At 48.7% G+C, this 23876-nt stretch overlaps 2 pseudogenes; one reads left to right on the forward strand and one right to left on the reverse strand.

Moving 5' to 3' along the window:
* Nucleotides 1–12662: 12662 nt before the first annotated feature.
* Nucleotides 12663–16870, reverse strand: LOC119620873 (MORF4 family-associated protein 1-like; annotated as a pseudogene).
* A 1158-nt stretch (nucleotides 16871–18028) lies between these two features.
* LOC103232987 (keratin, type I cytoskeletal 18 pseudogene) lies at nucleotides 18029–18704 on the forward strand (annotated as a pseudogene).
* Nucleotides 18705–23876: the final 5172 nt, after the last annotated feature.

Below are 23876 nucleotides of genomic sequence, written 5' to 3' on the forward strand. Positions count from 1 at the left end.
GCTACCCCTTTATAGATGAGTGTTTTTGTAAGAAACTGCCAACTGTTTTCCCGAGTGGCTGCCCGGTTTGTCATATCCACCAGCAATGGGTGAGTGCTGGTTTCTCCACACCCACTCCGACATCTGCTGTGGTTTAGCTCAGCCATGGGATAGGTGTGTAATGGCACTGCACGGTGCTTTTGATTTGCGTCTCCCTAATGGCTGGTGATGCTGAGCCCCTTTTCATGTACCTCTTGACGATGGTAAGACTGATCAGGCGATTCAAGTGGTGTCAGCCTGATCTGGCCTTTATAGAATTCTCTAGTATCCCTTTGCCCAGTGTTTTTAGCACCTAGATCCATTATTTAGGGTTGAAAACGGTGATTTTTCGATTCTATAATTATTCCGGCATTTCCTAGTTGGAATTCTGTAACAGAAGAGCTTTCCTTCATCGACTGGTCACCATAAAAAACAGGTGAGGCGGAATACTATGCAGCCATAAAAAAGGATGAGTTCGTGTCCTTTGTAGGGACATGGATGCAGCTGGAAACCATCATTCTCAGCAAACTATCACAAGAACAGAAAACCAAATACCGCATGTTCTCACTCATAGGTGGGAATTGAACAATGAGATCACTTGGACACAGGAAGGGGAGCATCACACACCAGGTCCTATTGTGGGGAGGGAGTAGGGGGGAGGGATAGCATTAGGAGATATACCTAATGTAAATGACGAGTTAATGGGTGCAGCACACCAACACGGCACATGTATACATATGTAACAAACCTGCATGTGGTGCACATGTACCCTAGAACTTAAAGTATAATAAAAAAAAACACACACACACACAAAACAGGCGAGGCAGGAAAAGCCAGATAGCCATGTGAGTGTTCTTTCTATGCATCACCCTTCAGAGTCACAGGCCAGTCCCCAACAATTTCTGCAAGTGACTCATTGTTAAGAATATTCTGACTCTGGGCTGGGTGCGGTGGCTCATGCCTGTGATCCCAGCACTTTGGGAGGCCGAGGCGGGCAGATCATTTGAGGTCAGGAGTTCGAGACCAGCCTGACCAACGTGGTGAAACCCCGTCTCTATTAAAAATACAAAAAAAATTAGCCAGGCATGGTGGTGCACGCCTATAGTCCCAGCTACTTGGGAGGCTGAGGCAGGAGAATTGCTTGAACCTGGGAGGTGGAGGTTGCAGTGAGCCGAGATCGCAGCACTGTACTCCAGCCTGGGTGACAGAACAAGACTTTGTCAAAAAACGAAACAAAACAAAACACAACACAACAAAACAAAAGAAAACAAAGAATCCCTATTCTGACTCTGGCATATGTCACATGCTTTTATTCCATGGCCATCCTTCCTCCTCTTGGTGCTGTTGGCCAGTGGGGGTGCCTTGGAGGGGGCTTCCATGTCCCTTGCTGCAGTCCCAGCAGGATGTCCTGGTCTCATCTTCTCCACTCTCCGCTCCAGACCTGCATATATACACATCACTCCAAGGAACCCCAGGTCCTTTTAGGGGGAAATGTATTCAGAGAGACCACACTTAGGCATTACTGAATACCATTTCAGATTTCTTTGCAATTTTTTTCATCCTTATCCCATTAGGGGCAGGGCACAGTGGCTCATGCCTGTAATCTTCGCACTTTGGGAGGCCAAGGCAGAAGGATCACTTGAGCCCGGGAGTTCAAGACTAGCCTGGGCAACAGAGTAAGACCCCCATCTCTATAAAAATTTTTAAAATATTAGCTGGGTGTGGTGGTGTGCACCTGTAGTCCCAGCTACTCAGAAGGCTGAGGTAAGAGGGTCATTTGAGCCCAGGAGGTCAAGGCTACAGTGAGCTGTAATCATACCACTGCACTCCAGGCTGGGTGACAAAGCAAGACCGTGTTTCAAAAAAACCACATGTATCCCGCCAGGTGTGGACAATACAAATACTGCTTTTTCCGTCTTTTCTTTTCTTTTCTTTCTTTTTCTTTTCTTTCTTTTTTCTTTTTTTTTCTGAGACAGAGTCTTGCTCTGTTGCCCAGGCTAGAGTGCAGTGGTGCAATCTTGGTTCACTGCAACTTCTGCCTCCCAGGTTCAGGCAATTTTCCTGTCTCAGTGTCCTGAGTAAATGGGATTACAGGCGTGCACCACCACGCCCAGCTAGTTTTTGTATTTTTAGTAGAGATGGGGTTTCACCATGTTGGTCAGGTTGGTTTTGAACTCCTGACCTCAGGTGATCTGCCCGCCTCGGCCTCCCAAAGTGCTGGGAGTACAGGTGTGAGCCACCGCGTCCAGTCAACCAAAATACTGTGTTTTCAAGACACTTGAAATACTTCTACATATGATTATGCCACCAATTTTATATTGTTTGGTTCATCTATTTCTGTTTGTTTTGATTCTTAGGGATGGTAGTGATCTTTCTTTCTGATTTTTTATATTATGGAAAACATTTTTCATTAAACAACGTATGTGCATTCATATCCCCACATTTTTATACAAAAAAATGGCATATTGTTGTGTGCTTCACTGTTGGGTGTATCTTGGTATGCTGGGGGCGCCCCGGGCAGCATGCTGACTCTAGCTGCATAGTATTCCAACACGCAGGTCAGCCCCAGCTTGTTCAAACAAGCCCAGCTGATGGATGGTGGCGTCGTTTCCAGTACTTTGCTATTACAAATAATCACCTATTCTTGTTAGGTCTGTAGGACTCCTTCCCTTCCTCCCTCTCCCCCATTCATATGCATATATATATATATATATATATATATATATATATATATATAGTTTGTCATCTGTGTACCCGAATCTCATCCTAACTGATAGAAGAGAGAACCAAACAGATGTGGTCTTGTTATTATCAAGTGGGGGGATAGTCATTTAATGACACACGTAATAAGTAAATGTGTAATTATTATTGCAAAAATATCTATGAAAGAAAAATACGAGACCACCTCCTCAACAAGAAACCGAGAGAGAGAGAGAGATTCATCTTTGGTGAATGTATCCAGATTTTCGCAATGAGAAAACCAAGAAAGAAGTTGTTTTTATGTCAGCATGCATGTCAGTTTTGTGACATTTCAAAAGGTAAAAACTGATTTCTGTTTTCATTACAATTATAAACTAGGTGCTCTGCATGACCCTTCTGATGAAAACAACTAAACATGCTAAAGAAAAGAAAATATTTTAAAATCATCTCTCTGTTTTTTGAGACAGAGTCTGGCTCCGTTGCTCAGAGTGGAGTGCAGTGGCATGATCTTGCCTCACTGCAGCCTTGACCTCCTGGGCTCAAGCCATTCTCCCACCTCAGCCTTCCGAGTAGCTGAGACTACAGGTGCCACCACGCCTGGCTAATTTTTTATAGAGACGGGGGATCTCACTCTGTTGCCTAGGCTGGTCTCGAACTCCTGGGCTCAAGTGATCCTCCTGCCTCGGCCTCCAAAAGTGCTGGGATTATAGGCATGAGCCACCGTGCCTGGCCTTAAAATCATTTTTTTTAATGCACCAGTGATATGGCAAAGAAGTAAGGAATTCCCAGAGTCCAAAAATTAAGTCAAAGCAGGAACTCCGAGAGGTAACCAGAACAGTGAGGCTAACTGTCACCCTTGGGCATTTGCAGACCCTGGTGACTTTGGGCTTCAGTTTTCATGGCCTCATGGATTGTGGGGACAGAAGACAAGGCCCAAGACTTGCAAAATGAGAAGTCTAAAAGGAACCAGCCCCCTTACCACCATCTGCATGAAGGTGGGACCATAAAAGGTGTTATCATCATCGTCAGGATGAACTGGAAATATCGACCACTACCTCTTCATCACCAGGCCTCAAGGAGAATTGCTCATTTCCAAGCCTGGCATGAGGGGGAGGGGACAATACCTCCTCTTGAGTATTTGTACTCACAAGCCAGCACCACGTGGCTTTGCAGCTGGAATTTACAACACCCAGATAGGCCATAAACTCCTCAAACTGAGAATTTAGTTTAAATACTTCTGGGCAAGGTGCGGTGGCTCATGCCTCCACTTTGGGAGGCCAAGATGGGAGGATCACTAGAGCTCAGGAGTTCGAGACCAGCCTGGACAATATAGACAGACCCCCATCTCTACAAAAAAAAAAAAAAAATAGCTGGGTATAGTGGCATCTGTGGTCCCAGCTACTCAGGAGACTGAGGCAGGAGGATCGCTTGAGCTCAGGAGTTGGAGGTCGCAATGAGCCATGATCGCAACATTGCATTCCAGCCTGGGTGACAGAGTGAGACCCTGTCTCAAAAAAAAAAAAAAAAAAAAAAAAAAGGTTCTGGGTTAGAGTGCCCCGGAAAACTGTCAGAAGGCAATGCAAATCCTCTCTGGAGGGAACCACCTTCAACCAGGTCTCAAGGCATTCCCAGTGTGAGATCTGAGAAGGAAAAATATCCAGTCAAAAAATCCAAACACACGAGTAAAAAAGGAAACCACTCCATGGGTGAGTGCCAGCAGAGCACAGTTCCCACAGCCAAAGCTGGGATCATCAGCTACAGAGCATAACGTCAGCGTGTTTAATACATTGAGAGAAATCGAAGAGGGGGTTGAAAATATCAAAAAGGCAGTGTTCTATGAAACAACCAAGGACATTTGAAAATGGACCAAATTATACTTTTAAAAGTGGAAAATAAGGTAATTGAATTTAAGAATTCAGTGAAGGACTTCCACTTGTGATCATGATAAATTAGTGAATTTGTGCCTCCCTCCTACTGAGGGCAATTAAAAAAACTGGAAAAATATGAAAGTCATCTGCTTGAAGGCATCATAGAGCAAAAAGAGGATGAAGAACTTCCAGGGCAGGATGCTAGGGAGGCAAGGCCAGTATTTGCAGCTGCTCACACCCTGAGCGTGATTGGAGATTGAGAACGAGAGGAGTACGAACTGTCCAGGGCTTTTGATGGCTCCTGGGGCTAGCAGGACAGGCACGGGAACCAGGACCTGCTCATGGAGCACCCTGGTGCATCTCTCTCATTTTGGTGGGGACCCTATAGGGCTGTTCCCTAGGAGGAAAGGTGATCCAGCAATAGAAAGAGTCTCCTAGTACTTTAGCTAGCTTTTTAGCCTCTCAATACCAGAAACTGGATTAGGGCAACTAATCTTAGATTGCTGGCATCCTCAGAAGCTGGGACAGTCAAGTGGCATCTTCTCTGCAGGAAGGTGACATCGCCCTAGTCCTTAAGCTATCACTATAAAAATGTCTGCAATTGAAATGTTCAGCAAACAATAAAAATAACTAGGCATATGAAGAGTGAAGGCAATATGAATGGAAGCAGCAGAAATAGACCCATAGTGGAATTATCAAATACAAACTTTAGGACAACCTACGGGAATCAAGACTGCATGGTATTGACATAAGAAAAGGCTCACAGATCAATGGAGTAGAATTGAGAGGCCAGAAATAAACCCACACATCAATGGTCAATTGATTTTTGCCAGGCGCACCAAGACCATTCAATGGGAGAAAGAATCATCTCTTTAATAAATGATGCTAGGGCAACTAAATGTCTACATGCCAAAGAATGAAGCAGAACTCCAACCTCACACCATACAGAAACACTCACTCAAAATGTATTAAAGACTCAAATGCGAGTCTTTAATGAAACTATGAAACTATGAAACTATGAAACTCTTAGAAGAAAACGTAGGTGTAAATCTTCATGACCTTAGATCAGGCAATAATTTCTTAAACGTGATACCCAAAGTCCAAGTGACAAAAGATAAAATAGATAAATTGGGCTTCATGAAAATTGAATAGTTCTGCACTGCAAATGTTACTAAAAAGAAAGTTAAAAGAAAACTTGCAGAATGAGATAGAAAATTCGCAAATTATATATCAGATAAGGGACTTGTATCTAGAATATATCAAGAACCTCACAAAACCCCACAATAAAAAGACAAATGACCCAATTTTTAAAGTGAGTGAAAGATTTGAATAGATATTTCTCCAAATAAGATGTAGGAGAGGCGAATGAGCACATGAAAAGATGTTCAACATCACCAGTCGTCAGAGAAATGCAAATCAAAGCCACATGAGATACCACTTCACACTAAGATGGCTCTATTCAAAAGGACGGACACCAACAAGTGTTTCCCAGGCATGGTGGCTCATACCTGCAATCCTAGACTTTGGGAGGCCAAGGTGGGCAGATCCCTGAGCCCAGGAGCTCAAGACCAGCCTGGGCAAATGGTGAAACCCCATTTCTACAAAAAAATACAAGAAAATTTAGCCAGGTGTGGTGGTGCATGCCTGTGGTCCCAGCTACTGTGGAGGCTGAGGCGGGAGGATCACGAGCCCAGAGGTGGAAGCTGCAGTGAGCCATGATCGTGCCACTGCACTCCAGCCTGGGTAATACGTGAGACCCCATCTCTACAAAAAGTTAAAAAAATTCAGCCAGGCATGTAGTTGTGCACCTGTGGTCCCAGCTACTGGGGAGGCTCAGGTGGGAGGGTTGCTTGAGCCTGGGAGGTTGTCACTGCAGTGAGCTGTGATCATGCCACTGTACTCCAGCCTGGGTGACAGAGCAAGATTCTGTCTCAAAAAAAAAAAAAAAATACTATAATCTACAGACCTTAGAGTTTGTTAATTGTGCCAATAATGTCTTTTCTATAAAGTTCTTTCCAGAAAAGGAGCACCTGTGATCACACGTTCTATGCAGTTGACCTAGCCCTTTAGTCTCCTTAAGTCTGGACAAGCTCTTTGTTCTTTGTGGCTTTTGACAGTTTTCAGGAGCAAATGGGCCAGTGATTTTGCAGCATTTCTGTGTGTTGGGGCTTGGCTGATGTTTCTTCATGGTTCCATCCAGGTTTTGCACTTTCCATGGCAATAGCTCAGAAGTGCTGCGTCCCTCTCTGTGTATGGCATCAGGAGGCCATGATGCCAGTCCCCTTGTCCCATTGCTGATGATGATCACTTTGATCATGTGGTTAAGGTGGCATCGTCCAGGTGTCTCTGCTGTCCAGTTCCCACGAGTTTTTTCATTCATTGATTATTTTTTGCTTGAAACTCATAACTACAATAGTTGCCAAATGGCGATTTCCTATTTCCATCATTCCTTCTTCATTTATTATTTGGCTTTGTTCTGTGAGAAAGAGCTTCTCTTCTCCCCCTTTACATCATGTGTTGCTTGATGATGGGGCTATGTTCTGAGAAGAGTGTTGTTAGGCGATTACATCATTGTTCGAGCATCCTAGAGTGCACATACGCAAACCTAGATGGTGTAGCTTACTGTACTCCCAGGCTATATGGTATGGCCTATTGCTCCTGGGCTACAAACCTGTACAGCATGATAATGTAGGCAACTGTAACACAGTGGTAAGTATTTGTGTATCTAAACCTAGAAAAGGTCCAGTCAAAATGCAGTATTATAGGCTGGGCACAGTGGTTCACACCTGTAGCCTCAGCACTTTGGGAGGCTGAGGCGGGAGGATCACTTGATCCTAGAGGTTCAAGAACAGCCTGACCAACATAATGAGACTCCATCTCTACAAAAAAGTTTAAAAAATAGCCAGGCGTGGTGGCAGGTGCCAGCTACTAGGGAGGCTGATGTGGGAGGATTGGTGGAGCCTGGGAGGTCTAGGCTGCAGTGAGCTGAGGTCATGCCACTGCACTCCAGTCTGGGCAACAGAGTGAGACCCCATCTCAAAAAAAATGCAGTATAATAATCTTGTGGGACCACTGTCATATGTGCAGTTTGTTTTTGACCAAAATGTCATTATTCAGTGTACAACTATGCTTATTTCTTTTTATCAGTGTGGATTTGGGGGTTTCTTACTTTCTGGAAGAACAGGGTATTCTAGGCTCATCTTGACTTTCCCTGGTCTCCTTTTCTGGAATCAGCCATTTCTCCTAGGATCCCTGATTCATTTTGAGTGGATAATGGCACTTAGAAGCTTACTGGGAAATTACACACACATAGAGAATACATACATATATGCAGATACATATATGTATATATATGTATATACAGTCCCACATCTATCTGTCTATGTATCTATCTACCATGAGTTCATACTGACCCATCCAATTTCAACCCAACAGCACCAGGTCCATTCTAGTCTTCCTCCTACTTCTTGGTTGGTAAATTCTTTCCCTCTTGCTGAGAAAGTTGGCTCCCATTATCCACAATATATTTATGTATTTGCTCAGTCCTAGAATGCTTGGAAAGTAGTTTCAGAATCATCAACTCATGTCTCTGCAAAGAAGAAAACTACTATGTAGATTTCCAGGTTTGTCTAGAGTCCTTTTTGTCTTTCCCTTGAGGACATAGAGTCCCATACCGCGTTCAGGCTGCTTGCTGAGTTTTTTTCTCTTTCAAGGTGGTTGTGTTGTTGTTTGATATATGGTTTGCTTCACTTGTTTCCGTTTGTATTTCCTGTGAGGATCTATTTCCCCATCCTTGTCACTTGATCTGTTTTAGGTACTTTGAAGTTCAAATGCTCTTTGTCTTCTGATTGTGCTGAGGACATGAGTTTTGGGTGGTTTTATTTGTGCTTGCTTTTAAAAAATGATTTTGGTTTGGAAGCTCTGTTGAGAGTTCCAGCTTTACGGGGCTGCCATTACCTTGGATATACAGGATTTTCTGAAAAATCAAGGTTTTCAGCATGCCAGTTCTTCCCAATTTAAGTTTTAGATTGAACGTAATTGTAATCTAAATGCCATTTGTAAATGGAGCTTGACAAGGTGGTTCTTACATCTATATGGAAGAACAAATGGCATAGCTAAGACACTCATAGAGAAGGAGGGGGTGGGTGGAGTTGCCTCAGCAGATTCTAAAAATTATTATAAAGGTGCCATATTTAAGATAGTGCGGGCCGGGCACAGTGGCTCATGCCTGAAATCCCAGAACTTTGCGAGGCTGAGGCAGGAGGATCACTTGAGCCCAGGAGTTTGAGACTAGCCTGGGCAACACACGGTGAGACCCTGTGTCTACAAAACTTACAAAAAATTGGCCGGACATGGTGGCGGGCGCCTGTAGTCCCAGCTACTCGGGGGACTAAGGTGGGAGGATCACCTGAGCCCGGGAGGTCGAGGCTGCGGTGAACTGAGATCACACCACTGCACTCTAGCTTGGGTGACAGAGTGACACCCTGTCTCAAAACAAACAAACAAACAACAACAACAACAAAAACCTTAATGTATGACAAAGTTGGCATTGCTGGCCAGTGAGGGAAGGAGATGTTCAATAAATTATGCTGGTTATCCATATGGAAAATAAGGTCCGACAACATCAAGTGTTGGCAAGGCTGTGAAACCGCTAGAAAGCTTGTATGCTACGGGGGGGCGTATGGATTGGTACAACCACTTGAGGAAACAATTTGTCATTGCCCAGCAAAGTTGCAAGTGTACATTTCTGGTGGCCCAGGGATTTTCCCCTGGATATACCCACTAGTGAAACTTGTGCTGGGCATCAGGACTCTGGTAACAGCCCAAAAAGTGGAAACAATTCCCCCATCCACCAAGCAGATGATACAGAGATCAGTTGTAGTTTAATCCCACAACAGAACAGAATGCTTGCGGGAAAAATGGATTATAGCTCTTAGTCTCGTGAATACCACATTCAGTGGAAAAGCAGGTTATAGAATAATACAGACAGTATGATTCCATTTATATAAAATTCAAAACAGGCAAAACTAAAATATATATCATTTGGGGATGCAAAGGTGGTGAAACTGTAAAGAAACACACGAGTGGTAAATGTAAAATTCAAGAAGGTGGTCACCTCTGAAGTGGGGGTGGGGGACATGGGGCGAAGAGAAGGGTCACTCAAGGTCCTTCAAAGAGAATGTTACCTTTCTTCTAAGCTGGTGGTGAGTACACAGAAGTTCGTTGTATTGTTTTTTACACTTACACATATTTTGTAAATGTCCTTTTGTGTCTACTCAGTGTCTACTAGACCATTTTAAAAGGTGAGAGTTCTGCTGAATTCCATATGGAGAGGCACTGTAATTCTTTCGTGGCTAACAAACCTCAAAAGTCTTCATTAGGCCCTGGTGACCCCTCCAGGTAACAGACGAGGGGAGAAATTGGGTCCCAGGACTGGTTCTGACCCCTGCCATCTCCGGTCACAACAGCTGGTACCCACTGGTAGGGCTGTGCCTGTGGCTAAAATGTCAAAGTACCTCTGCACCTGTTGGTAAACTGCAGCTGACCCTGAACCAGTCTCTCCTTTGGGAACCCCCCTCAGCCCCTGCTCCTCCTGATCCGGAACTAGTGGCTCATTCTGGGCACAGCAATGGCCCTTGGAGAACCTGCATCAGCCCCTCAGCAGCCTCTGTACCTGGGCTATCCTGGTGTTAAGTGCTGGGAAATTCACACTGCGCCCTTGGGGTCCCAGCACCCACACTTTGGGAGGAGAGAAGACTTCAGGTGACGTCCACCCACCGGCTCTGTGTGCAGCCCTGTCCACCCACAGCCAGTTTGCCTCATGGCTAGGTCACCTCCAAGCCTGAATTTGGAATTCAAATGAAGGAGTTTAGTTTTACCTTTTATTCAACAGCGGCTGTAGCTTAATCAGTTCTCTAATGATCAATTGTTCTGATTTTAAGAAATCAAACACTTTGAAACCAATTCACTGAAGGCCCTTCTGTCTCTGCGAAAGGATTGCTTGTCAGTTGGGTTAGGGGCCGCTTCCTCTCCTGGGGGCTTTTTCTTCACCTTTCTTCTAAAGTAGATGGTCTGGCTGCCGAAGCCTTTCGCACAGGGTTGCCCATTTGCCCTTGGGCTGGTGTTGCCCCCTCTGGCTCCAGGCAATTGCTCCCTGTGCCCGCAGCTGTCGTGCCCGGCTCTGTGAGGGAAGAGAGCAGCGAGGCAGTGTGGCCCTGCACTTGGCTGCACTGTGTGTTTAACTATGTCTAATGCACAAAGAAAAACTGCATCAGGACACACAAAATCAGTCCAAAATATGTTTTGTTTTTTCTTTTTTCCTTAGACGAAGTCTCGCTCTGTCACCCAGGCTGGAGTGCAGTGGCACGATCTCAGCTCACTGCAACCTCCACCTCCCGGGTTCAATCAATTCTCCTGCCTCAGCCTCCTGAGTAGCTAGGATTACAGGCATGCCCAACTGCGCCCGGCTAGTTTTTTGTATTTTTGGTAGAGATGGGGTTTCACCATGTTGGCCAGGCTGCTCTCGAACTCCTGACCTCGAGATCACCCCACCTTGGCCTCCCAGAGTGCTGGGATTACAGGCGTGAGCCACTGCGCCCGGCCAGTCCAAAATATCTTAATAAGGTATGCTTATTTCTAGGAAAAAACAATCTTAGGAAAAAGTCTTTATCCAAAAGGACAAGAATTCTCTTGGTTTCCTCAGCTCAGGGGAGAGGCCTGAGTAGAGAAAACAGAAAGGACAAGGGCAAGATGTCCCAAAGGGGTAAGTGCCCTCCTGGCTCGTCTTGGCCTCTGACCCCGGCAAGAATCACACTTCCCTCAGGAGAGCAGCCTCACTCACTCCCACAGAAGCCCGGTGCGGAAACAGGCTGCCCTTAGGGGAATGCTTTGTTTTTAAACCATAAAATGCCAAAATGTTGGGAGAAAATAAGGCCCTGCCAGTGCTGTGGACACAGCCCGCAGTCCCCGGAGGCTGTGGGGAGAGCTGGGTATGTCCCCCTGGGGATGGGGGCCATGCCGTATTCCTGAGCAGGCACCTGCCTGTCTGCCCGCCGAGGTTTCTGAAGGCAGGACATTTGCTGAACCTGGCAGGACTGAAGGCACTCTTACCCTAGCTGCCTTCTGCCCCGGGGGCACAAGGTGTGGGAGCCAGAGGTCTGAGGGGGTCCCGTAGGCACTGGTGGGGCCCAGAGAGGACAGGGCTTCCCAATCCCAAAGGGTCTTTAGCCTTAGCAACGAGGGGGCTGAGTCCGCCCTCGGAAAAGGGCGATCCCATTGGCAGGCATCAAGAAGTCCAGGCAAAGATGGGGCCCCTCTCACCCCCTCACCTTGGCACAAGTTCTGCCTGCCTCAGCCTGGGGGGGTGGAGGGTGGGAAGGGAGGGAAGGGAGGTCAGGCCACCTCCTCTCCATTCCAGTCCATTCCAGCCCCAAGGATGGGGAGGGGAGGCCCACGGGATGTGAGTCTGGGCTGAATTTTAATAACTGAAAAGGACCAGAAAAGTTAATGATCGGGGTGGGGGAGGTGCCAGAACACAGTGACTGGCGTAAACAAGCCCTGTCATGAGTTCCACCAACAGGAATGGTCTGGAATGGCCGGCACAGCCCCAGGAAGTGCTGGAGGGGCTGCAGGCCCAGGTGTGATCACCCCGCTAGGCTGTGTTGCCCAAGCTGGGGTCAGGCCTCCAGGGCGCCTTCTCACCCTGTCCCCTCCAGATGGGGCAGAGCAGGGAGAAGCTGAGCAAGGACAGGCATTTGAGGACAAGTGGGCAGCACAGACATTTCCCACTCACTGAGGCTAGGAGGTTGGGCGGGGAGCACCCTGGGGTGAACAGAAAGCACTGGGCTGTGAGGGAGTCCTTGAGCAGACTGGGTCCAACAGGAAGCCTGCAACTGTGGAACCCTGAGCTCAGCCCTGCTAGTGATTTTCTAGGCTCTGTTGTGCTGTGCCAGCTCCGAACCTGCCAGGAAGCCACCCCTTGCTCTTTCTCTGGCCAGAAGAGAAGAAGGCTCTCCAGTCCTGATGGCCTAGGTCCAGTGCCCAGGCCAAGGGCGCCCCTGCAGACAGGTGCTGACGCTAACATTTGTCCATCCGGCCCACGTAGCCGCCCTCCGATGTCTTTAGATCCGTGGCCTTTTCTCCGTGGCGGGCGGGTCTCCGGGGCAGTCTGTCCCCTTCCTCGCGTGGCGGCCTGCTGCACACCGGCGGCAGCAGCATCCCGTCGCGGCAAATGGCTGCCGCGCAACAGGCTGCCTGGTGGTTGAGCGGAAACCATGGCAACGGGAAGCAGGGAGGATATTCCCGTCACCCTCTGGAAAGGGCAGCCTATTTCTGGGACCCGAGCCCAGTTCTTCACTAGTTGTGTATTTTGCTGTGAATTTCGATGCCGGAGACACGGCGTGGAGGGTGCGGGGCTGAGGTGGGGAGGGGCAGTAACCGCCCCCAGCCGCAACCCCGGGCCCGGAGGAGGAGACCCAGTTCCAGGCTCAGCCCCACCGGATCAGACCCCTCTCCAGCCACACCAGGGGAGGGCGGGCGCTTTGGGGGGCACTCGGGCAGGGCCTGCTTCCCAGTCCCCAACAGAGGGGACCTTTTGGAACCCCTTGGCCGGGGACTGCCTGGCGCTCCCAGCAGCAGGGGGATGGGGTGGGGGTGGCGAGCCTAGCTCGCGGGACTCAGCGTCAAGCGAGGCCCCGCCGTGCGTGCACACGGGCTCGCGCATCTCCCCGCACGCGCACGCTGAAGCAGGGTGGCTTTTGATGTAGACGGCTCTGCCCCCTAGCGGCAGCTGCGATCAGCATGCGGGGCTCCTTCCAGGGAGGGCTTTGGAGAGGAAGGAGAAGGGGTCCGGGACAGGGAGAGAATCGCAGGCTGAGTTTGGGGTGGAAGATCCCAGGAAGGGCTCGCTGCGGCCCGCTGCCCCGGCAGCTCCTTTTCACCCGCCACCCTCGTCCTGGGTGACCTCAGTCCCTCTTATGGCTGTCCAGACCTTTCCCTCAGGGGACAATCCCCAGGAAGACATAGGCCCCTCAAACTCCACGTGTCACAATGGAGCGCGTCTTCCCACACCCGTCCCTCATCTCGGAGACCGGCACCTTCACCCACCCGGTTGGCCCAAAGTTGGGAAAGCTCCTTGATATCTCCTCTTCCTCCTCCCCAACATCCACCTCCTCACTGATCCTGGGGATTCTCCATCTCAAATAGCTTTGAAATAATCAACTTCTGGTAGGCAGAATTTCGGCCCCCATGACCTTCATTCCCGTGTCACGCCCGTGAGTATGTTACATTACATGGCCAAAGGGACTTTGCAGATGTGATTCGGGCTTCTCATCAGTTGACCTTAACATAGGGAGATGAGCTCATACAAGCAGAGCTTCACTGGCCGAGGCCAGAAGCCGAAGTCAGAAAGATGCAGAGATGATGGGAAGAGCTCTTGGCATCATTGATGGCTGGAAGGTGAAAGGAGGGCCTAGCTCCAGGGAACTGAATTCTGCCAACACCTGAATGAGCCCAGTTCATCTGACACCTTTTTTTGTTGGCTTGTCTTTATTTTGAGTTATGATAGATTCACAGGAAGTTCTAAAGACAGTGCAGGGAGGTCCCATGTACCCTTCACCCTGTTTCTCGATTTAAAGTATACATGCCAGGCATGGTGCCTCATGCCTGTAATCCCAGCACTTTGAGAGGCCATGATGGGTGGATTACTTGAGTCCAGGAGTTCGAGACCAGCCTGGACAACATGGCAAACTCTGCCTTTACAAAAAATTTTAAAGTGTACAATGCAGTACTTTAAAAAATATTCATAGAGTTAAGTAACCATCACCACGATCTCATTCCAGAACGTTTTTATCACCCCCACCAGGAGTCCTGTATCACCTAAGCACTAACTCCTCATTCTCCTCTCCCCCTAAGTCCTGGCAACCATTTGTCTTCCTTTCTATGGATTTGCCTGTTCCAATCTGGCATAGAAATGGACTCATATAATTTTGTGGCCTTTTGTGTCTGGCTTCTTTGGCTTGGCATAATGTTTCCAAGGTTCACCAACACTGCAGCATGGACCAGTGCTTCATTGCTTTTGGGGGCTGAATAATGTTCATTGCCTGGATATGCCACATTTTGTTTATTCATCTATTGATGGACATTTGAGTTGTTTCTGCTTTTTGGCTATTATGAATAAATCTGCTATGAACATTCGTGCAAATTATCTGGTGTGGGCATATACTTTCACTTCTCTTGGCTGTACAGCTAGGAGTGGAATTGCTAGGTCACATGGTTACTCTATGTTTAACCTTTGAAGGAACTGCCAGACTAGTTTCCCAAATGGCTATAACCATTGAACATCTTACTAGCAATGTATGAGGGTTCTGATTTCTCCATATCCTCTCCAAACAGACACTTGTTATTTTCCATTTTAATTTTATTAGTCATCCTAACAGGTGTGAATTGTATCTTATTTGAGTTTTTTTTTCTTTTTTGAGACAGACTCTCACTCTGTCGCCCAGGCTGGAGTGCAGTGGCACGATCTCAGCTCACTGCAACCTCTGCCTCCTGGGTTCAAGCGAGTCTCCTGCTTCAGCCTCCTGAATAGCTAGGATTACAGGCACCTACCACCATGTCCAGCTAATTTTTGCATTTTTAGGAGACACGGGGTTTCACCATGTTGGTCAGGCTGATGTTGAATGCCTGACCTAAGGTGATCCACCTGCCTCAGCCTCCCAAAGTTCTGGGATTATAGGCATGAGCCACTGCACCTGGCCTCATTCTAGTTTTGATTTGCGTTTTCTAGCGATCTGCATCACTAATGACTAGTGATGTTGACCATTTTTTCATGTGCTCATGGCACATTGTACATAGTCTTTTGAGAAATGTCCGTTTAGAACATTTGCCCAATTTTTTTTCTTTTCAAGCAAATGAATACTTTGATTAATACGGTAAGTTTAAAAAAAACATGGTAGGGTTTTGACCCCAAATATTTATCAGGTCTGCTACTCAAATGAACTTATAGCTGGACAATGTATGAACCTTGAAGATGCCTCTTCCACTCCAGTTTAGGGTCCAATGCACAATTCCACACTCTCATCCCCCAGCTCCTCAAGGGTCTTTGCAAATCTCTTTCATTTTATGCTAAGTCCCTGAAATGCATCAGGGTATTACATCAAGTTGTACAGAATATCAAGATCTCATCCTCTATTTTAGGTTCCATGTCAGATAAAGCTGAATTAGGTTGTCCAAACAAACTCACCAGACAGGTTATATCAGATAGTGTACCACATAAAATTTAAATTTTGAACAAAATATATATCTCCTCCTTTGGTCTCACACAGAAATTGAAGTCCTCAAATACAGATAATACTCTCCATTCTCCAGCTCTTCTCCAGATTCATGGGTCCAAGCCAGGTCAGCCCATCCACATTCCCAGTTGAAGTCTGGTCCTTTCTTCAGTAGTTGCTGTATGGAGTCATCTTCTAGAATTATTGCGGCTCCTTCAGCCCCTCCAGAGCTGGAGAACTCCAACTGTGAGGCTCATGTGTCACACACAGACCCAAAGTTCCATGGAGCTATCAGATCACACAAGAAAGAGCAAAGCACCTCACACATCTAGCTATTAAATAACAACAAAGCCTGGGAACAAATGTGACTGCTGCAAGAGCGTGGTCTAGGTACTCATTCCTGTACGAGAGAGCGTTTTCCAAACAAACTTACTTCCCCAGACAAAAACGCTAACAATCAAAACTCACACTGAGTTCATCAACCACAGACCATAGCAGAGAACTGAGTGTGAGTGAGGACAGAGCGTGGACAGAGGAAAACAGAGAAAACCAAAGGCTCTCTCGTTTCAGCTTCTCCTGGGTGTCAGCCAATCTCCACCAGATGACCAGAATCCATTGGCTGTAAACCACCGACCGTGCTCTCAACTCGTTCGTCTCTATCCTCCGGGCCAGCTCCACCAGCATCCCTGCCATCTTTACCATTTCCTTGGCCTTCTCCTCGGCCTTCTGGCACCTCTTGGCCACCCTGCCCTCCATTGCGTTGCCCGGGTTGTTGAGGTGGTTGAGGATGCTCCTCCGAAGCTTCCACCTGGGTTTTGATCTGGATGAGCATATTGCCCATCTTCCACAGCGTGCTCTGCTTCCACAGGTATGCTGGCCAGTGCTTGTCAGCGACGCGATGTCCTCTCACATCTCATGGATGACTGGGAGCAGAAACTGCTCAAAATCCTCCTCCACCTCCAGCACCTCCACTTCCTCCGGTTCTGACAGCTCGACGACGTCCGGGGCCCGCATCTCTTCCTGCTGCCTCAGAACCGCAGTAGCAACGTGAGCAGAGCAGCGGTAAACAAAATCCCTTTACCTAATTTTAATCGGGCTATTTCTTTTTGTTATTGAGTTGCATTGGTTCTGTATATGATCTAGATACAAGTCAATTATCAGCTACGATGTAATTTGCAAATGGGTTCTGTTATTTTGTGGTGTCTTTTCACTTTCTTGATGGTGCCCTTTGAAGCACAACAGTTTTTCATTTTCCAATTTATTTTTTGCTTTGCTTGTTTGATACTTTGGACATCCTTTCTAAGAAACCATTGCCTAAGCCAAGGTCATCAAGATTTACTCTTGCGTTTTCTTCCAAGAGTTTTATAGTTTTAGCTCTTACATTTAGATTTATGATCCATTTTGAGTTAATTTTTGTATATGGTCTGAGCTAGGGGTCCAAGTTCATTCTTTGGCTTGTGGATGTCTAATTGTCCCAACACCTTTTGTTAAACAGACTATTCTCTCTGCCATTGATGTTGGTCTTGGCACCCTTGGCAAAAATCAGTTGACCATAGATGTAAAGGTTTATTTCTGAATTCTTAATTCTGTTCAATTGATCTATGAGTATCTTTGTGCTAGTACCACACAGACTTGAGTCCTGTAGCTTTGTGGTAAGTTTTGAAATTAGGAAATGTGAGTCTTGGAAAATTAGGAAAAGTAACTTCATTCTTTTTCAAGATTGTTTTGGCTATTCTGAGTTTCTTGCATTTTCACATACATTTTAGGGTCAGCTTGTCAATTTCTGCACAAAAGTCAGCTAGGATTGATTTTCTCTTTCTCTCTTTCTTTCTTTCTTTCTTTCTTTCTTTCTTTCTTTCTTTCTTTCTTAATTTAAGCCAGCTGGGATTTTGATAAGGATTCCATTGAACTTGTAGATCAATTTAGAGAGTATTGTCATCTTGGTTACCGGCAAACCTCGAGTCCTGTCCTCTTGCTCTCCTCCACGGACAGCATGAGCTTCACCACTTGCTCCACCTTCTCCACCAACTACCAGTCCCTGGGCGCTGTCCAGGTGCCCAGCTATGGTGCCTGGCTGGTCAGCAGTGTGGCTAGCGTCTATGCAGGTGCTGGGGCCTCTGGTTCCTGGATCTCCGTGTCCTGCTCCACCAGCTTCCGGGGCGGCATGGGGTCTGGGGCCTGGCCACAGGGATGGCCAGGGGTCTGACAGGAATGGGAGGCATCCAGAACAAGAAGGAGACCATGCAAAGTCTGAACGACCGCCTGGCCTCCTACCTGGGCAGAGTGAGGAGCCTGGAGACTGAGAACCAGAAGCTGGAGAGCAAAATCCGGAAGCACCTGGAGAAGAAGGGACCCCAGGACAGAGGCTGCAGCCATTACTTCAAGACCATGGAGGACCTGAGGGCTCAGATCTCTGCAAATACTGTGGAAAATACCCGTGTTGTTCTGCAGATCGACAGTGCCCGTCTTGCTGCTGATGACTTTAGAGTCAAGTATGAGACAGAGCTGGCCATGCGCCAGTCTGTGGAGAACGACATCCATGGGTTTTGCAAGGTCATTGATGACACCAATGTCACTCGGCTGCAGCTGGAGACAGAGATCGAGGCCCTCAAGGAGGAGCTGCTCTTCATGAAGAAGAATCACGAAGAGGAAGTAAAAGGCCTACAAGCCCAGATTGCCAGCTCTGGGTTGACCGTGGAGGTAGATCCCCAAATCTCAGGACCTCGCCAAGATCATGGCAGACATCTGGGCCCAATATGACAAGCTGGCTTGGAAGAAACAAGAGGAACTGGACAAGTACTGGTCTCAGCAGATTGAGGATGCCACCAGAGTGGTCACCATGCAGTGACAGAGTGAGACTCCATCTCAAAAACAAACAAACAAACAAACAAACAAACAAACAAACAAACCCTCTGAACTCAGTGAACGGAACCTTATTTGGAAAAAGTGTCTGTGCAGATGTGCTTAAGTTAAGGATCTCGAGATGAGATCATCTGGATTAGGGCCCTAAATCCAATGACAGGTGTCCTTATAAGAGAAAAGAAATCACAGACACAGAGGAGAAGGCCACATGGATTCACAGAGAATAGAGCGGTGTCATCACAAGCCAAGGGACACCCAGATTCCCCAGGAACTGGGAGAGGCAAGAAGGAGCCTCCCCCAGAACCTCCAGAGGAGGGAACAGGGTCCTGCAGACACCAGGATCTTAGGCTTCTGGCCTCCAGAGCTGCAAGAGAGCACATTTCTGTTGTGTTACTTTGTTACGACAGCCACAGGAAATGGGGTGGTGGGGGGGACCATGAACGGGAAACAAATACATCTTCACTTTGATGCTTTTGTACAAATACCCCCTAGGAAAATAACACATTTAGGGCCCCATTAATGCATGACAATTGAGTAACTCATAGACAGGCCTCCCTCCTCTCTCCCTGATACCTTGACCTTTACCCTCCCTCCCTTCCTCAGCCACTTGCTCCTGATCCCCAGATCCTGTCAGTATGTTGTCATGGATAGAGTGGACCTGTGTGACATGCGAGGGACAGCGAGATCAAGGTCCCTGGAGACAGACTGTGGCATGGAGCCGGAGAGCTGAAGTGTCCTAGGGGGAGGATAGTAAAAGCATAATGTTGCTCTTTGGGGCAGGTGGAAACTTCTAGAGTTCTCTGTGTATGAGAATGGAACTGCAAATCATTTGCCAGTGACTTTCCTGCTTTGCTCCAGCGAGAGGGTCACAGTGGCTGTGAGTGGAGTCCCCATGGGGTTGCGGGACGGGAGCTTCCACAAGGTGTCTCCTGCTGCAGGAGCCTTCACCCACCTGAGCCAGGGAGCCAGCTGTTCATCACAGGAGGGGCTCAGGGGCTGCCTAGGAGACAGATTTCAGGCCAAGGTCTTTCCATCAGCTCCCACTCTGGCTGCTGTGCACCCCACAACGAGGATCCTCCATCTCCAACCATCGCAGTGGAGCCTTGTTTCAGAGGTGACCTCGCTGACCTCGTTGCAGGACTTTGAGGGTACACCCCACTCTGGTCCCCTCCCGTACCACCTCCTTGCTATCAGGAGTCATCCCTGGGTTATCAGGAGTCCCGGGACAGCCCGGCCACCCACCCTCGCTGTGGCTGTCCTGCTGACACCCTGGGTTTCTCAGGTCCTTGCATTCACTTGGCCCTTCTGAGAGCTTCCTGGCTCTGTAACGTTGCCCACTTTTTCCAGCTGCTCTGCCCTCCGACTTTCTTTGCTGGCCAGTCTCCCAGCTCTTCCGTGTGAAACCCTTCTCCCCATAAGAAGATTTTGTCCTCAGTGGCACGATTGCATGTGGTAGTTTTAAAAAATAATGGATTTACTCAGATATAATTCACGTACCATAAAATTCACCCATTTAAAGCATACAATTCAATGGCCTTTTAATGTATTCACAGAGTTGTACCACCATCACCACTATCTAATTCCAGAACATCCTTGTCACCCCTGACTCCATCAGCAGTCACTCCCTGTGATCCCTTCCTGGCCCTGGCACCCACTCATCTGGTTTTAGTCTCCCGCACATCTATTGCTGGGGTAGATTTTCCAGCCCTCATGCCCGACTGGCAGCACTTCTCCCTAGGTCCAACTTGGTCACATCCAAGATCCCGTGCGTGCTTAGAGCTTGCTCAATTACTCTATTGAGCTCCTGGTTACTCGAGTCTCTGAAAAAGAAAATAATACCAGGCAGTAGATTCACCAAAAAGTCATAATCTGACCAGGCTTTGTGGCTCACACCTGTAATCCCAGCACTTTGGGAGGCCGAGGTAGCCAAATTACCTGAGGTCAGGAGTTCGAGACCAGCCTGGCCAACATGGTGAAACTCCGTCTCTACTAAAAATACAAAAAATTAGCTGGGTGTGGTGGCGCATGTGGCCTGTAATGCCAGCTACTCAGGAGGCTGAGGCAGGAGAATCACTTGAACCCGGGAGGTGGAGGTTGCAGTGAGCCAAGATCATGCTACTGCACTCCAGCTTGCGCGGCAGAGCGAGATTCTGTCTCAATCAATCAATCAATAAAAAGATGAAGGGTGGGTAGGCAGTGGGGAGCGGGGAGGGAGAACAGAGATGGAGGCTGTGGATCTTGCCGATGGTGAGAGGGAGTGGCTCGGATGGCACAGTGGATAGGTGACTATGGCAGGAGGTTCCCAGGCAGTGAGGACTTTCTAAAGACAAGTAGCAGGCCTGGACTTTGATGAGGCTGCCAGGATGAAGACCTGGGCAGGTTAGGTGCGTTGGAAATTGCCTCTGCTTTTTGAAGACCACCCAGGCTTTCCCGTGGCCCTGCCTGTGCACAGCGTCTCTTCTGGACCCCAAATGCCTCTTCCCTCTTTCTCTGCCTCATCCTTTGATCTTCAGACCGAGTCCTGTTCCTTGAAATGAGTCACTCACTCTTTTCCATAATAGTGCTATTGTGAGGGAAAGGCTGCGATTTAATCAATGTATGGGCACATGGTGAGGATTAGCTAAGGAAGCGCTGGCAAATATTACAGAATCATGTTTCTGATGGTGACTGGCAGCCCCAGGGCCAAGCCTGGGGTTGCGAACCAGGCTTCAGCCCTCAAGGAACTCACCATCTGAGCCAGGGGAGATGAGACGGGGTATGCCACATTTGGGACAATGGGGACAGGCTTGCCAGTGGGAGAGGAGGTGCTGCCTAAAGGTTTGCTGGCTCCAGTTGGTGGCTAGTGAATTATTCATTTATCAACCACTGCGCCGAGGTGACCCAGGGCTTTAAACTTCACGTGTTCATTGAGTCATTCCCTCGGCTCACATTCCCAGGCACCTTTTACTAGCTGAGCTGGGACTCTTCTCAGCACATAAGGCCCAGAGCAGAAGGAGGAGTTCGAGCTGCACCTAGAGGATGGGCGGGCCACCAGGGGCCAGAGGGAAGCACTGTACGATTTGGGGTGTTCGCATATGTGCACATGTGCATGTGTGTATGTGGGGGGAATGTGTGATGCATGTGCATGGGGGGGTGTGTGTGTGTAGTGTGCACAGATGTGGTGGTAGGGGGAAGCTGAGAGGCAGCAGCCTGATTCTCCAAGGCCCATAGCTGCTTTAGGGAACATGGGCTTGAGCCTTCTAGATCTAGCTGTGGCTGGTCCAGCCCAGGGCACTGTCTGGAGGAACACAGGACCTGGCCTCCACCAATGGGGCTGAGGCAAGGTGGGCCCTCTGGGCATTGCCCAGGTTTCAGCCTTGGGCTGGGGAGAGGGTGGGGCTGCTCACAGCTTGGGGACAGACACAGTGCTCAAGGTATGGCAGGTGTCAGCAGCACCGGGAGCTGGGGACCCTGAGTCAGTTCACACACGCACACATACGCACACACACGTGCACACCTGTGCACATAGACAAAAGCAAGCTGGGTGATGGAAGTGGAGCAGTAATTCCTTCACCAGGCAGAATATGTGCAGAGACGTTCAGCTGGGAGGCCATAACCTTTAGGGGACCTGCCAAAGGTCTCTGCCATGAGGCAAAGTGGTGAGATCTGAGGCCGGTCAGTTGACAGGGTGACTCTGCAAGGACCAGCATGCGAGGCCAAGGCCCCACATTTTCTCCTGAGGGTGAAGGGACCCCGGAGGGTGCCAGGCAGGGCAGGACCTGTTGGGCCTCGCCGTTTAGAAAGCTGGCTCCGGCGGCTGCTATTGTGGGCTGAATGGCAGCCCCCAAAAGGTGTGTCCATGTCCTAATCCCTGTGACTGTAACCTTATTTAGAAGGACCTTTGCAAGATATAATGAAGATAAGGATGTCAAGATGAGCTCCTCCTGGATTATCTAGGTGGGCCCTAATCCAGTGACAGATGTGCTTATAAGAGAAGAGAAGACAGGGAGAAGGCCATGTAAAGATGGAGGCAGAGATTGGAGTGATGGGGCCACAAGCCCAGGAAGAACTCAGGCTGCAGAAGCTGGAAGAGCAAGGAAGAACTGATCCTCTGCCAGAGCCTTTGAGGGAGCAAAGCCCTGGTGTCACCTCCATTTCAGGTGTCTGGCCTCCAGAATTGAGAGAGGATATACTTCTGGTGTTTTTAGCAACCCAATTTGTAGTCATTTGTTACAGTAGCCCCAGGAAACTAACCCAGCTGCGATGGAGAGGACTTGGGGAGCCTGGTGGAGGCAGGAGGTGCTGAGGGAGACCCAGGCCGGACTGGGTGTATGGGGTGGGGGTAAGAGGTGGAGACTTCCACATCATCCAGAGATCAAGGCGCCTGGGTAGAAGGGTTTAGGGAGTAGTAGCTGTTGCCTCTCCGTATTGCCAGCTGTCTGAAATTGTAGCAATGACCTGAATGTATCAGAATGGCTCAAGTGGCTGTCACTAGCTTGGGAGTCCTTTTGGGGTTCTATGTTCCTAAAGCCTGATGCGCCATTTCCTGCTTGTGCAAGGCACGAATGAAAAATGGGATGGTAAATACATGAGTTCGATATTCAACATTTATTCAACAAACATTTATTAGGCTCCTACTGTGCGTAGCGCTGGAAAGGCAAGCAGAAGCTAGATTCCCAATCGATCCCAGGAGGCTGGACGATCCAGACACAAACACCGTTCATGCGTCTATTGGAAAAGGCCCCCTTGGAATTTTGTGCACAGCATTTCCTTGGAGTGTCGGTGGATCGGGGTTTGCAAACACTAGCACCTTTTCCGGTGGCCGCTGCCTTCTCAGACCTCAGACACCGGCGCCTCCACGTGAACTCCCGCAGGCGTCTCTAGCCCAGGGCTTGGCGGGCGCTGCCGGCTGTTCCTGGCCTAAGCCATGTTGGGCCGCCAGCCCGGGGCTACACCTTCTTCGGACAGCAGGGATTTGCGGCCCGGGTGACCGGAGGTGCCCTCCCGCGGGTCTGAGAGCAGCTCCGCGGATTCTCGCTCCGCGGGGAGGAGCCTGCGTCTCCCAGAGGCGGGGCTCGAGGCGTCTACGGGGTCGCCACTCGCTAGCCGCCCGGTGGTGTCGGCCTCTGCGCCTGCGCCTGCGCCTGCGCCTGCGCCCGCGGCCAGGCAGCCTCTGTGG

This window comes from Chlorocebus sabaeus, chromosome X (genome assembly GCF_047675955.1).
Source record: "Chlorocebus sabaeus isolate Y175 chromosome X, mChlSab1.0.hap1, whole genome shotgun sequence".
Taxonomy (NCBI): Eukaryota; Metazoa; Chordata; class Mammalia; order Primates; family Cercopithecidae; genus Chlorocebus; species Chlorocebus sabaeus.